We start from the raw sequence: 13,939 nt of genomic DNA on the forward strand, positions 1-13,939 counted from the left end.
TACAAGGACACTGACACAGAGTTTTGTGTTTTGATGTCTGAAATCCTACCCAGCCAAAGGCAAGGGCAGAAGACTACGATGTATGAGGCATGGGTGATCATCAACAAAGAACTACATGCACACAGCAAACTGTACCTTTATGGCGGCGATTCCAGCCGCTTTATTATTTATGTCCCCCTGTCATAACAGCCGACAGGGCTTTTATTAGGGGCTCTAATCGTGTGGGAAGCGACAGCTCGTCAGTATATTTTGCACTTATTTCACTTTATTTGCCACAACAGAGCACACGCGTGCATTGTTGACGGTATCCTCCGTCCAATCCGCTGGCTTGATAGCCTGGAGCCACAGCCGCCTTCGGTTGCTCTGAAACGGCTGAGAGCCCATTGGCATGCGGTAGAACTTATGTCCCTCTTGAGTATTTCGGTTCGTACAACCAAAAACACAACAGCCTGACATTATGATGCCGACAGTTCAGCGTTAGCTTTTAGTTTTGCTACTCCGTGTGGTGCGAACAATGCCAGGTAAATGATATGAAGCGGTACTTCCGTTGACTTGATGCGCACGCAGCTTGTTGATGACGTAGGCTCTGATGGGGTCTATAGCTCATTTGAACTACTTTACATCATACTGAGTAGTTTAATCTACAGCAATGCGTCACATTCGCTCATTTCTCTTCGCATGAGCTCAGAAACCACAGCCTTGTTTTCAGCTCTGAGGAGGTGCATTACTCAGTTAATCCAAGACGGTTTATTTAATGGTTTATTTATAATAATAAATCCAGCAGTTTTCTCAGACCGTAAAGGAACACTTAATCCTTCAGTTTACCACATGGAAACATGTAGCTTTCACCGGTCAGGAATATATGAAAAATTGCAACCTGAGAGCACCGGTCAGACAATATTGACCAAATACTCACATAAAATACAAGTATCTTCCGTTTATACTTAAGCGCAGTACTTGAATAAATGTATATACTTCTATTCCAACACTCAGAGGTAAACGTTATCATCCAGTACACAAATTCTCTGCATAATTCAACTTTATTGCCATCTTGAGTCACACTAATGATTAACTCCTGTCCAATCAGATGAGACCTCCTATCAGAGTCAGCGTCCTGGTCGAGTTACATCCCACATAATGCCCTCTGACCACTAAAACCTAATAAAAATAAACTCTGCATGTACTATAATCGGGGAAGCAGGGAGAAAAACAATAAGAACTTTGTCAGAACGGAGACAACAGCAAAGACGTGCAGGACGTGATTAGTAGCTGTGCACTCGATCTTTGGCAAGCTTATTGGCTTTTGGTGCATGATGTTCCAAACAGTGTCTAGTGTATATGTACAGGACCCCTGCTTCCATAAACAGAGGAGCTGGGCATGTTGCTGCTGGCACTCTGTATAAGCACGCAGTCATGGATTCTGTTAAAGCGCCATCAGCATGAAATAATTTGAAGAAGCCACAACAGTTCTAAAGGACTCATATCAACACACAAAAGCTGACGTCTACTTCTATTGTTGATTAACCTCTTGTTTTTGTTCAGAGTTTGATTATTTAGTCTGTAAAGTGGCTAGATAATAAAGTACCCATAAAAGCTTTCATCCTCTGGAAATCTTCTTGTTCCATTGAAACAAAGTCTTGGCACGTTAAGTTCAGAAGAAACAGATCCGTACAAGGTGACCAAAGTAAACTGCCTGTTTGCATTAGCATTCACCCTGTCGAAGCTAGAATTGAGGAGATGCACCTTAAACAGCAGACTTTGTACATCTGAGCACTGCATTTTTCCTTTTTCTTTTCTGCCAAACATCTCAAAACTCTAAAAGGTTGTATGGACACTGTGCAAGCTGATGATTAAAACTAATGAAATAAACATGAACATCTCTAAAAAGATTAGTTCCATAGACATTGTCGTAACTTCTGTGAGTTTTTAAATTAATTAAAATACAAATCTTCTCACTGGCTGTTGAGTTAGCCTCTAAAGGTTAAAACTTACATTGTTTTTCCCATAAAAATAATCCCTTCCTGCTTTAAAATAGATGTAACTGTATTCCATTGCTTGTTTTGAATGTGCAGATCTATGAAGTCTCAGCCCCTCTCTCCATCCCTTATTGCAGCTGAAGCTCACGAGCTCACCCACACTCTGCTCAAACACAGAAAAACCACTATTGATTCAGAATATTAGTTCTGATCTGTGTTTTTGGGTCATTGGTACATTGCTGTTTTGTGGTGGAAATGCTCAGCAGTGGTATTAAATTATTTCTCTCATGATATGTCGATGTAACAAATAATGTTATTTTTATAATATGTTTTATGATGATCCCAATAAAAGCCACTAGCCCAAAATGTTTTGGTCTAACAATACAGTTGTTCTATATGCTACAAGTATTTCTATTCCCCCCCCCCCCCCCTTTTTTATGCATCTTAGAAGTAGATGAAGTGGTGCCAAAAATCCCCACTCTGTCTTCTTTTTTAGCTGCTTACGTGCAGCTTCCTCCACATCTTCTAGAACCGCTGCAAGCCGATTCCTTTTGAGTCCAAACGTTCTCGGCTAATAAAAACAATTCTGCCTGAGAAGGTCACGGCCGGACGGAAACTCAAATACATTTTAACAGAAGAAAAATGCAGAAAATACTTGCATAACAGAAATGTAAACTCTGGTGAAAAAAACACGGGCCAACCATCCACTGCTTCTTGCGGTGTCCATCCTCCAAAATGCACCTGTTCTGCTCCACGACCACTTTCAGCCGGTGAGGCTGCGGCAACAATAGCCACATTGTGTTCATTACACAAAGCAGGGAGCAGAAGAGTCCACTGTTACCGTCTAATACAGCCAGACCTAGAAACAGTGCGCTTCTATACGTGCAAGCGTTTGACTGACTGCACATTATTTTGTGGATGACTCATAATGCAGTCAAACTGATGTACACCGTCCAAATGGAACAGGTCGCCAATGATATTTATGCAACGCTCACTCAACAGTTAATTTTAAACACTCAGGTTTATGGCGGATAGTCGGTGAATAACAGTGATCGGTCAGACTACAGAGAGCATTGGCCTACTTTTATCAACTTTTCACACTTTGACAGCGGTGTTCACAAACTTGTTTTTAGCTCGTGGGTGATTCTGGAGCAACAAAGAGTTTTGGACACGAAATGGAGAGAATGCATGCAGTGGCCCATTTAAAAGTCTATAAATACTGTAAGAGCACAATCTGGTAGTGAACATGTGCTTACATACACATGCTCGTATGTCACGTCCCTTGCACATTTTCCACATTTCTTTAGTAGCTCCAGATTCCTGAGCTGCCTCTCTTCCCATCTTGGGGCTCAGGAGCATCTTGCCCTGATCACGGTCAATAACAATAGATCTGTTTGTATAACTGGATGTCTACAGTGAGCTGAGATGGCTGCTCAGAGCACTGGAGCCTGACCCACTTTCCAGTCCTGTGAAGCGCAGTAATTCATTCTGCCAGGTGCTCAGGAGACTGGAGCTCTGCTAACTGTAGCCCTTCACACAGCAGAGACTGTGCTGTGTGAAAAAAAGAAAAATACAAAGAGTTTGTATGTGTTCAGAAAACCAGGACTAGAAGACGCAAGTTCAAAGATCTCTATAAATATTATTAAAAGATATCTATGTCTAATGGACAGATGGATGGAAAAATCAAGAATAAAACAAAATAGAAACATTTTTCCTTTTAGCTTTAAATACTAGTTACAAGACATCACTTACATCACTAAAAAAAGTAGCAGTTAGTCACAACATTAAAACCACCTCAACAAGAGCTTGATTATTTTCTCTTGCAGTTGTTCACAGGGAAACCTTTGGCCTCCACACATACATAATTATCGCTATTACACTATTTTTCAGTCCAGTTGGGTAACTCCTTTTCAGTGGGATGGCATCTACATATTGTGTGGACTTACAGTACTGTTGAGCATATGAACTAATAACCTTGTGGTGCAGTTACCATGCATCCATTCATCCATCCATCCATCCATCCATCGACACTGGCAGCAGAGCCTTTGAATCCCATCAACCTAACTTGTTTGGGTGCCTCTCCTGGAGGCTCCATTGAGGAAGGATATGGAGAATTCAGGCCAAGTTAAGATCTGTGACTCTTGGTAGTGTTCCTCAAGCAGTTTTTGCAGTGTGGCAGGGTGCATTACTCTTGCAAGGATAGTCTGCTGGCTTTAGGAAATGTCATTCCCATGTTTAGGTCAGAGGTACATGTCAAAGTAGGACCTATGATTACCAAGCAGAACATTGCATTTTAATGACTTAATCAACATCATTCACTTTAGCTGTCAGTGGTTTTCATGTTGCAGCTGATCTGTACATGAAAACATGGAAATACAAAAAGCCCGGGGGACACCACAGGCTGCATTGTTTGTCTTTCAGCGGAGGCTAACCACTTTTTTGCTAAGCTAACATGGACTCTGTCAATGCAGAAACTTTGCTCAACCATCCATCAGAATCGTAACAGTGGCTGAGCATTACTGGGATTACAAATTTGAATTAGGTTTCAAACTGTGCCTACAATCCTAGCATTACGACAAAAAGTAATCGCATTACTGCAACAAATTACTAAGAAAAAAGCCCGCAGTTGATATTTTGCGCCCAGCTGTGATCTGTGTGCTTTAAACTCAGTCAGCTGGAAGGAAATTTGTGGGCCCTTGAAAATAACCTGTATGTGAACCTTTAAACACAAACGAACATTATGGTGAACGTATTTCCTGTCTGAGTGCTGCAGGATGTAAACAGAACTGTATTGTACTGATTCAAAATGGCTGCGCAGGAATCTCCCTCTCTGCAATATGCTGAGCTCCTCTCTGACGCAGCGGCATTTAGAATATTGTGTGCGATTCCTTTTTTAATGTGCTGGAGTGAAAACATTCCTCAGAAAAATTATCGCTTCTCTCACCTTGACTTTCTCTCTTGCGTCAAAGCAGAGGAGAAGTAGACCAGCTGCACTGAACAGAATCATCCGGCCACTATCCATCAGCCTATAACATGTAATGTAGATTCATTGTATCATTTTTTTTAAAATCAGTAATATTACTAGCATCTCACAGCACCACAAATGACTTCCACACTGACTGAACAGCCTTGAATTGTCATTATCAGTGACAAGCAGTCACCCTGTGTGTGATGTGCGAAGCAACAGGAAGGAACAGTTCTTTCTGTGTGTATTAAGTGGTTTAATGATGGGAGGGGAGTGGCACATAATGCTGAAGCTACTCCTTCCTTCTGGATGTCTGACGCACATCTTTCTATTTTTTCATTGTATTTGGTGCCAATTTTATCGCAGGGTACACTATGTACCCTTCAAGAACACTGACACGTATCCCCCATTATTGCCCGAGGCTGTTTGGCCCGCCTGTCTTCCTCTTCACAGTCTGTGGCATCCTAATGGCCCGGCAGCACCACAACTCCCACCCCCCACCACCTCCTGCAGCAGACATAGTGTGTTTTCAAAAGCTGGGATCGGGGTGAGACAGCGAACACCGAACCAGAGTCCAAGTGTCGTATGTGGTTGGGGGTGAAGAGAAGCAGAGGCATAAATTCTCGTGGTTAGCTGCGGTCAACTCAATAAAGAGGAAAGGAGGTGATCGCAGAGAGGGCAACACAGCTCACTCTTTAGCAAAGATGCTGGAGGTAAAGTATCAGTGATAAAGCGAGGAGGATTTTCTGGAAATATTTAGTATGCAGCTACGTCTAGGTGATGAAATAATGTTCTATCATACCAGCGATAGAGACCTTATCAATTGCAATGAGAAAAAATGTATTAGAAATGTGAAGTCTAGTTCCATGAACATAAGCAGCCAATCACGGCTTGATTGAAGAGCCAATTCACCCACAGACCTTCAGGCCATATCCATACGTATCCGGATATTTTTAAAACCGAATATCCGCCCCCCTCCGTTTAGGAAAAAATCTGCGGCCACACGTCTCTGTTTTCTACAAAAATCTCCGTCTACACGTATCCGGATACATGTACGTATATATCAAGCTTATCCAATACGAATAAGCTTCCGTCTCGTGTTGTCGTGGAATGGTTGTCAGGTGCAAAATAGTGGAAGTCACAGCAGTCCTCCTTCTCCGATGCTCTTCGAGGTGAAGCAGTAAATAAGCTTGTAAGATCAAACAAGCAAAAAGTGCCTGTAGTATTTGTCACAGCTTAGCAGGTTGGACCCGAGCAGAGAGCCACACTACCAAGGCTGGTTGGAATGAGAATGTGCTTTATTGTTGGGAGTGAATAGTGGCTCGGTGGGGGGAAAACCAGGGTGCAGGAGCGGGGAGCGGCTGATATAGTGGGGGGTTTTGGCCAGGTGGGTCTGGAGGCTCCGGGAGGTTGGGAGGGAAGCAGGACAGGGGGTCCAGGCAGGAACGGGGGGATTCAGGCAGGAACAGGGGGTCCAGGCAGGAACGGGGGGTCCAGGCAGGAACGGGGGGTCCAGGCAGGAGGGAAACCGGTGATGAACGGGTTGGGGAAAATGGACGAGGGTTCTGGGCGGCGGGATCCTGGACACCTGGGTCTGGGTGAAGGCAGGAGAAAACAACGTAAGAGAAAAGGCAAACTCAAACAGATCTTTACAGGAGGCTGGAGAGCGAACTGACTGTGGGGTCTTTGTTCAACAACCTGGCAGGGAGTGGAAGGATGAGCCGGTTCTTATTGCTGAGGTGAGTAATCAGAGTGATGTCTGTCAGCTGTCCGGGAGCCGTAGAGGTGGTTGATTGCCTGAGTGGAGTCAGCTGGGAAGCTGAACTCCACTCAGGCGCCGAGCTGTAGAGGGAAGACAGGGGTAGAGGAGCGGATGGGAGACAGGGAGAGAGACGGGGGCAGAGGAACAGGAGAGAGGAACAGATCGGAAAAGGGGTATTTGGGATGTCAGGTGGGAAGGACGGGGGGTGAGGAGGGAGCCCTGACAGTATTGTTCAAACCAGTACACTTTTGAGCGCGTCCATTCTGCTCCAATTGTCTACAAAGATCGCATGTCTGACGTCACAGCAGTTTTGTCGCAGGCAGTGATGTCTGCAAACTCTGGTTATGTTTGTCCACACGTAAACGCATACCTGGGGTTTTTCCCAAATCTCCACTTTGGCCAGAGTTTTCAAAACCTCCGTTTTCTGAACCAAAAACCTCCGGTTACGTGTGGATGACAGGCCGAATCGGAGAAAAATATATGTGTTTTCAGACTTATCCGGATACGTGTATGCGTGTGGACAAGGCCTCAGTGGTAAAGGCTACACTTGAGAACACCCTTGACCCTGTATCTTAAACCACATCCACCTAAGTAACACACTCGTGGTGGCTTGTCCTAAGAGCTGACAACATTTAGGTCAAGATGCGTGCAGGAGCTGGTGGGGGTTCCTGTTTGGTGATTCCTGGTCCAATTCAGCCATTTTGAACTTTAACTGCTTCCCACTGGTTGTCCTCAGTGCATCTCCAGATTTCACTTTCTTTCTTATTTCTACGCCTGAGAGTGAAATCCTCCATGAGTCTTCTTTGTTCTTTTCATTGTTGTGCTAACATTACATTTTATCTTGATAAACAGGCCACAAGGGTTTAATACAAAGTTAAATGGGTACATTTAAAATAAACATTTTTTCTCGTGTTTTAGCTATGCTATTCATCCCTATGTGCAACACATGAGAGTTGCCTTGTTCACTTCAGTTCAGGAGCAGGACCACGCCTCAGCCACAGACCTGCTTATACCTGCTAAAAAATCTAGCAGCATTTGTCTTGTTCTCTTGACCTCAGTCTCCTGAGTCCTGTCCACACTTCACTTTCTCCTCTTTCAGGCACCATCTGGGGTCCATTGCAGATTCAGGTTAAGATTGCCCCCTGACACAGAGCCACCTACACTGAGTCTCCTTCACCCAAGCTTCCAACATCATTGCATCTCAGATCAGCCAACTGGACAACCGTCGCATCCACCCTCATCTTCACATCCTATATTCTTCCACATCATCCAACTCTACCTTTCCTCATCAAATATCTAAACTTACTCTGTTGTCACGTGGTTCTTGCTAGTGAATCAGAAAACCTGGACATCACTGGAGCACCAGCATCTCAGACCAAAACAAACAAGGCATCGGCTACAACTTCTGCCTTTGTTCACTTTAATATACCATCAGTGTGTACATGAGAGAAAACTAAATATAATCCAGTCACAACCATTAGCTCATGCTAATATTGTTATATACTTTTAATAGGAATAACAAGCTGTCTGTCAGACTGAAGCAAAAATATATGTGGACACAGACCAGAGTTAAAGAGACATGAACGGAGAAGAGAGCAGAGCCTCAAAACAACAGCATAGCCTCACACACTGAGTTTAAAAGGAACAAGTTCACATAAATTGCACAATTAACACAATCAATGTCTGTGTTTTAAAAGTCTTTGTGTGTTTGAGAGCACTGGATAAATGCTGGACAGCACTTAAGCTATTTAAATGCGCTGTGGGAGGCCACTTACAGTCTGTTTTACAAATGCGGGCAAAGCCAACAGGTTTGAAAGGAAGAGCTCACGTGCACCAAAGTGGCCGACCACGGCCAGAACATAAACCAAAGAAGCTCACATGTGAACACACACAGAGGAAATGTGACTATTCCTTGTTACACAATCCGTTAATCCACTCAACCCTGTCTCTCAAAAATTATGGTTCTATTAACTGTATTCTCGTTTATGTTTTGAAAGAGACAAATTTGCTCCCCAAAAGTAAAGCTGAGCTGAGGCTTAAAGTTTAGAGGCGTCACAAAGTCCACATAAGGAAGTTGGAGGGATCAAGGCTTAAGTCCAGAAGAGGACTGGAGGCTTCTGTGGAACGGTTACTCTTAGAGCGTGTATTTCATTTTCATTCAGTTACATTTACGCAACAAAACTACATAGTTGGGTTGAGGAAAACATTACGCTTTGGTTGAGTCTTTCACAAGAGTACGCTTGCTTAAGTTTTGGCACTAAAATTACTTGGTCGGTTTAGAAAAATATCATAGTTTGGGGCTCAAATATGGCCCATTCACAACATGTTTGAAGCTTCATCTCTATTTTCTGGGTTATCAGGGTGGCGAGGCCTTCACCATCTGATATATGATTGGTTGGCTGAAAAGGAGTGACAGTAAAGCAAAACTATCAATGGCAAATATATTGAAATATGATTCTAATGCATCACAGACAAACATAATCTTAGAGATAATATTTTTCTTTCGAAACATAAAACAGAATACATTTTATGGGACAGGGCTGACTTTATAGATTTCCATTCTACATTATTAAAGCTATATCTATGTTCCAAATCTTGCAGATTGCACCGTTAAAATCTAGATGTCACTTAAGAGTCATGAAATAACGTCACATCCTCAGTTACGTCTTTCGTCTTAGCAGTTATACATGTGAGTTGCTAAAAGACGCTGAGATTGACACAGTCTGCTTTCAGTGGACATTACACTTCCGCTAACGCACACATCAGTTACAACCTCAGCATCCGTTTCGTCACTCTCTCTCTTCCTGCTGAATGTCAACACCAACGACCGACGCCGCACACAAAGTGACCTTGAGGATCCAGAGGGGGGATTCGTCTCAGTCAGCCTCTGAGTCACTCGCACATGTTCACTTGTCTTGTATTTTTGTGACGTCTATGAGCGTGCTGCACAATTAGTGATGATAAGGCTAAGCAGGGGAAGCTGTGTGGGTGTGACTGTGCATGTGAATGAAAAGCATTCAATCACGAGAGCATATTGTCTACAATTAATGCGCCAGAGGATGTGTTCTCGAGTCTGTCTGTATGTGCACAGGCTGAAGGGCTTTCAAGGACAGTTGTGGCAGTTTTAATAGGAAGGAAAGCCATTCAATTAACCTCTAACTTCATCATGAATAAACAGCATGACCTGAGAGTAAATGTCAAGCTTATAATACAGAAAAAATACAGCAGATAAGCTGTGAAAAGCTCAGGTCTATTACAGGCCATTGGGTGCTTTAGCAATTAGGTGTGAATCTAAGGAACAAGGTGAAGATGTTTGCTCTCATCAGTGAGGAGAATATGCACAATCACCTCCCTGAATCTCCTTTAGAGCTGTTCTAAAGTCAAAGCACTCACCTGACGCAAGAAGACGAGAGGTAATTCATCAAGGGATTAATGAGTCCTCTGAAGAAGCATCTCAGGCTCCATCTCATAAAAACACCATTTGTCCACTTTCTAAACTGGTCGAATGAAAATAAAAGAGCAAGAGCACAGCAGGCTTGCTTCTTTTGTCACTTTATTCACCAGGAGGTTCCTTCCCTTCACCTTATTTAATCTGACGTAACCTCAAATCCCAAACTGTATCTGTGTTGTCGTGTTTAAATACACTTCTCTCATCTGCCTGTCTGCAGCACAGACAGAGCATCCTTTAGATCGCCGGCTAGGATGCAAACATCCTTATGTTTTTTGAGGTTTTCCTAAAGGCGTGCATGTTGATTCCAGCAGATTTGTGTTCACAGGTGTCTAATCCGCCTGCATGCATGTCCATTCTTCCTGCAAGAGGTAGTGACAGAACTGAGCCTGTCTGTCAGTCTGCACACAAAACTCCAACTTGACAAAGACAAAAGACGACAGACACGTGAGGAAAGCGTCAAAACAACAAGGTACGTTAAGGCTATAGGCTAATGAAAGGAACAGAAGCATACTAATGCTGATAGACATGGCTGAAAACATAATCAGAGTAAACATTTAGGAGCTTATTTTAACCGCCTGCATAGAGCCTCTCTCATTTCCGTGTTTACTTTCATATAATCTGCACCTGAATCAGAATCAGACTACACGTGCAAACTGCTGCTTTTTTCTGTACTCCTATTCATAACTGAGCTCTTGTTACTTGCAAGCTGATGAGTTGAGCGGGTCACCGTGTCCCGCTGAGGGCTGTGGAGAGAGCCAGAGAGGAGCTGCGATAACAGGCAAATCAATGGCGGCTGAATCAGAGGCAGAATCACTTCTCCAAACACATATTTCATTTTCCTCTTAGTCGCACACAAAGACTCAAAATTCCATTCCACATCTGATGCATTATCACACAGAACAGTCACTATACATGGAGTTCTCAGACTGTTTGTGTAATTTCCAGTTATGTGAAGCAGTGCTTGGCAACGGAGCTCCGGCTCTGGCCTCCAATCGGCCCCCAAGGACACCGTTTGTCTGTATTAAAACCACCACAGAAAGCCTGAAACCTCGACTGTGCCTCCAGCATGAGCCGCTCCAGCTCCGACCGAGGCAGTAAACCAGGCTAGACGCACAGACAAGCCCCTGGGGGAAAGTCTCCATTACCGGCAGAAGCCCTCAACTAGCCATAAATCTCACCCAATGAACGCTGCGTCCCAACATGATCCGTCCAGAGCAGAGCGTCCTCGTCAGTCTGTGTACTTCTGTCATACTCTCAAGTGATGATTTCATTTCACCGCAATCAGGATTTTTTATTTTTTTATACAGAATCAGTTTCTAAGTAAATGTGTGTGTTTGTTGCCGTAAGCAATAATGAGTCACACAAAGAGAAGCTGAACTGGTTTGTGTCGAAGATATATGAAGATCCATATCTACCTCCGCTCCCGAGCTCACCTCTGTTTATCTACAAATGCGGTTGGATGACACCATTATTTACTGTAGGCAGAGAGGAGAGGTGCAGAGGATGCTGCATCAGAAATAATAACTGAGGAGAAGTAGGATGTCTGGGTTAATTCTTCTCCATCAAATCTCCTCAGCGATCCTTATGCAGATACTGAAGGAGAATCATGAAGTCTCTACTACTCTACTCTCAAAATCTGCATTTATCTGACAGCTTCCTCTAACAAAACAAATAAAAAGTTCCTCCTAACCTCTCACTTAACATACCAACTATGCACAATTAAAGTGCAATTTTACTGCTTTTCCCCCCCTCACAGGTTTTTCACGTGAGAGGAAGAAAAAAAACTTCTCAATGAGTGAAAACAGGATAATCCCAGTTTAAAGTCTTACCTTAAATACACATGTCTACGGTCACATGCAAACCAGACAAAAACACCCTTCTGTTATTACTGCACTAACACCTAGTGCTGTTTTTTCTGTCTCTTCATACATGCTACCATAAATGCTAACACACACACACACACACACACATGTTTGTACTTCTATCTTAGTGAGGACATCCATAGGCGTAATGCATTTCCTAGAGCCTTACCCTAACCTTAACCATCACAACTGATTGCCTAAACTTAATCCTTACCCTAACCCTAACCAAACCTCAATTCATACCTGTTCTCTAAAAACAAGTCTTCACCCTCAAACATGGCTGTTTCAAAGTGAGGACCGGCCAAAATGTCCTCACTTTGTAAAAATGTCCTCATTTTGATAGTTAAATGCAGAAAATGGTACTCACCATGTAGCAAGTACAAGAACACACACACACACACACACACACACACACACACACACACACACACACACACACACACACACACACACACACACACACACACACACACACACACACGAACATGTTTGTACTTCTATCTTAGTGAGGACATCCATAGGCGTAATGCATTTCCTAGAGCCTTACCCTAACCTTAACCATCACAACTGATTGCCTAAACTTAATCCTTACCCTAACCCTAACCAAACCTCAATTCATACCTGTTCTCTAAAAACAAGTCTTCACCCTCAAACATGGCTGTTTCAAAGTGAGGACCGGCCAAAATGTCCTCACTTTGTAAAAATGTCCTCACTTTGATAGTTAAATGCAGAAAATGGTACTCACCATGTAGCAAGTACAAGAACACACACACACACACACATATATGAAGTGTTTGGGGACTGACACGTGCATGTCAATCCTCAAAAATAAGAGTGGAAACCAATTACTCGATGTTACGACAGAGATCAGCTGTGGAATTGTGGTATCTGATCTGTTACATGTATTACTGGACACCAGAGAGAGGAACAACGACAGAATGCAAACAGGGCCAGTATGAATGAGAGATGGAGAATCGAGATTTACATATTTTCCTCCATGTTTTTTCTCTTCTAAGAGGTCGGCTCTGATAAATGGTTAACTTTAAGCGTAGGGCTGGCATTCCTTGACTGGGAGGAGGTGTGTGTGATGATCATGGGGGACTATTGTCATTCAGATCCACGTTCATTGCTCACTCAACCTGCTAAAACCACCGTTGCCATCCCCCTTACGGCTGCCAGCATTCAGAGGTATGTAAATGCATGAGCATGTTGGAGGGTGACTTTTCAATAAGAAAAAAGCAACCTCTCTTCCTTTATGTGAGCTGATGGCTGCTTGTACAGGCAGGTCAACACAACGTGCAGCAGTCAGAGAAGATGCAAATGTCTCATAGATGTCAACAAGTGCTGTGCGAATGGGTCTGCTATTCAAAGCTGTGCATGAAAATAGAAGAAGTGAGCATCCAGGCACATATTGCGGTTGGTGAAGTCTGAATTTCAAAAAGAAAAAATGCTTCATTTGCAGCTTTAAAGTCATTATTGTCAAATCTAAGAGCCGGGCTCAGTGTAAAATAATTGCATCCTGATAATCACCTTTGCAAACAAGGATTAAAGGAAATGAGAATGATAAACATCATGATGCTGATGACCGTGGCTCTTACGGTTTCCCTTCAGGGAAGCCTCCAAAGTGCCCCACGTTTCTCTGATATCCCAAATGAGCCTCCTTTGTGGGTTCAGGCCTGAGGGCATGTGGTGTCCGTGTGCCTCTTCTCAGTTCTACCGTAAAAGGCCAGGTCACCTCAGGAAATCATTCCTCGCTTCTACATCAAGAAGGACATCCTCCTCCTTCTCCGCCTCCTCCACAGCTTACCTGCCCTGCACCCCCCTCCAATCCCAATTAACTCCACATGCCTTTGTTGGTGGTGAATATTCCAAATTCCCCCTGACAATTGCCCACAGCCCTGCTAGAAGATTACCCCCATTTTA

The 13,939-nt window shown here is 43.4% G+C and overlaps 1 long non-coding RNA gene across 1 annotated transcript; it reads right to left on the minus strand.

Moving 5' to 3' along the window:
- Positions 1 to 2,978: 2,978 nt before the first annotated feature.
- Positions 2,979 to 6,856, minus strand: LOC127533752 (uncharacterized). The gene is made up of 2 exons (XR_007941496.1): positions 6,640 to 6,856; positions 2,979 to 6,535 (listed from the first exon to the last, which is right to left on the minus strand). It is a non-coding gene; the product is annotated as an uncharacterized LOC127533752 (long non-coding RNA).
- Positions 6,857 to 13,939: the final 7,083 nt, after the last annotated feature.

The sequence above is a fragment of the Acanthochromis polyacanthus genome, chromosome 4 (genome assembly GCF_021347895.1).
Source record: "Acanthochromis polyacanthus isolate Apoly-LR-REF ecotype Palm Island chromosome 4, KAUST_Apoly_ChrSc, whole genome shotgun sequence".
Classification (NCBI taxonomy): Eukaryota; Metazoa; Chordata; class Actinopteri; family Pomacentridae; genus Acanthochromis; species Acanthochromis polyacanthus.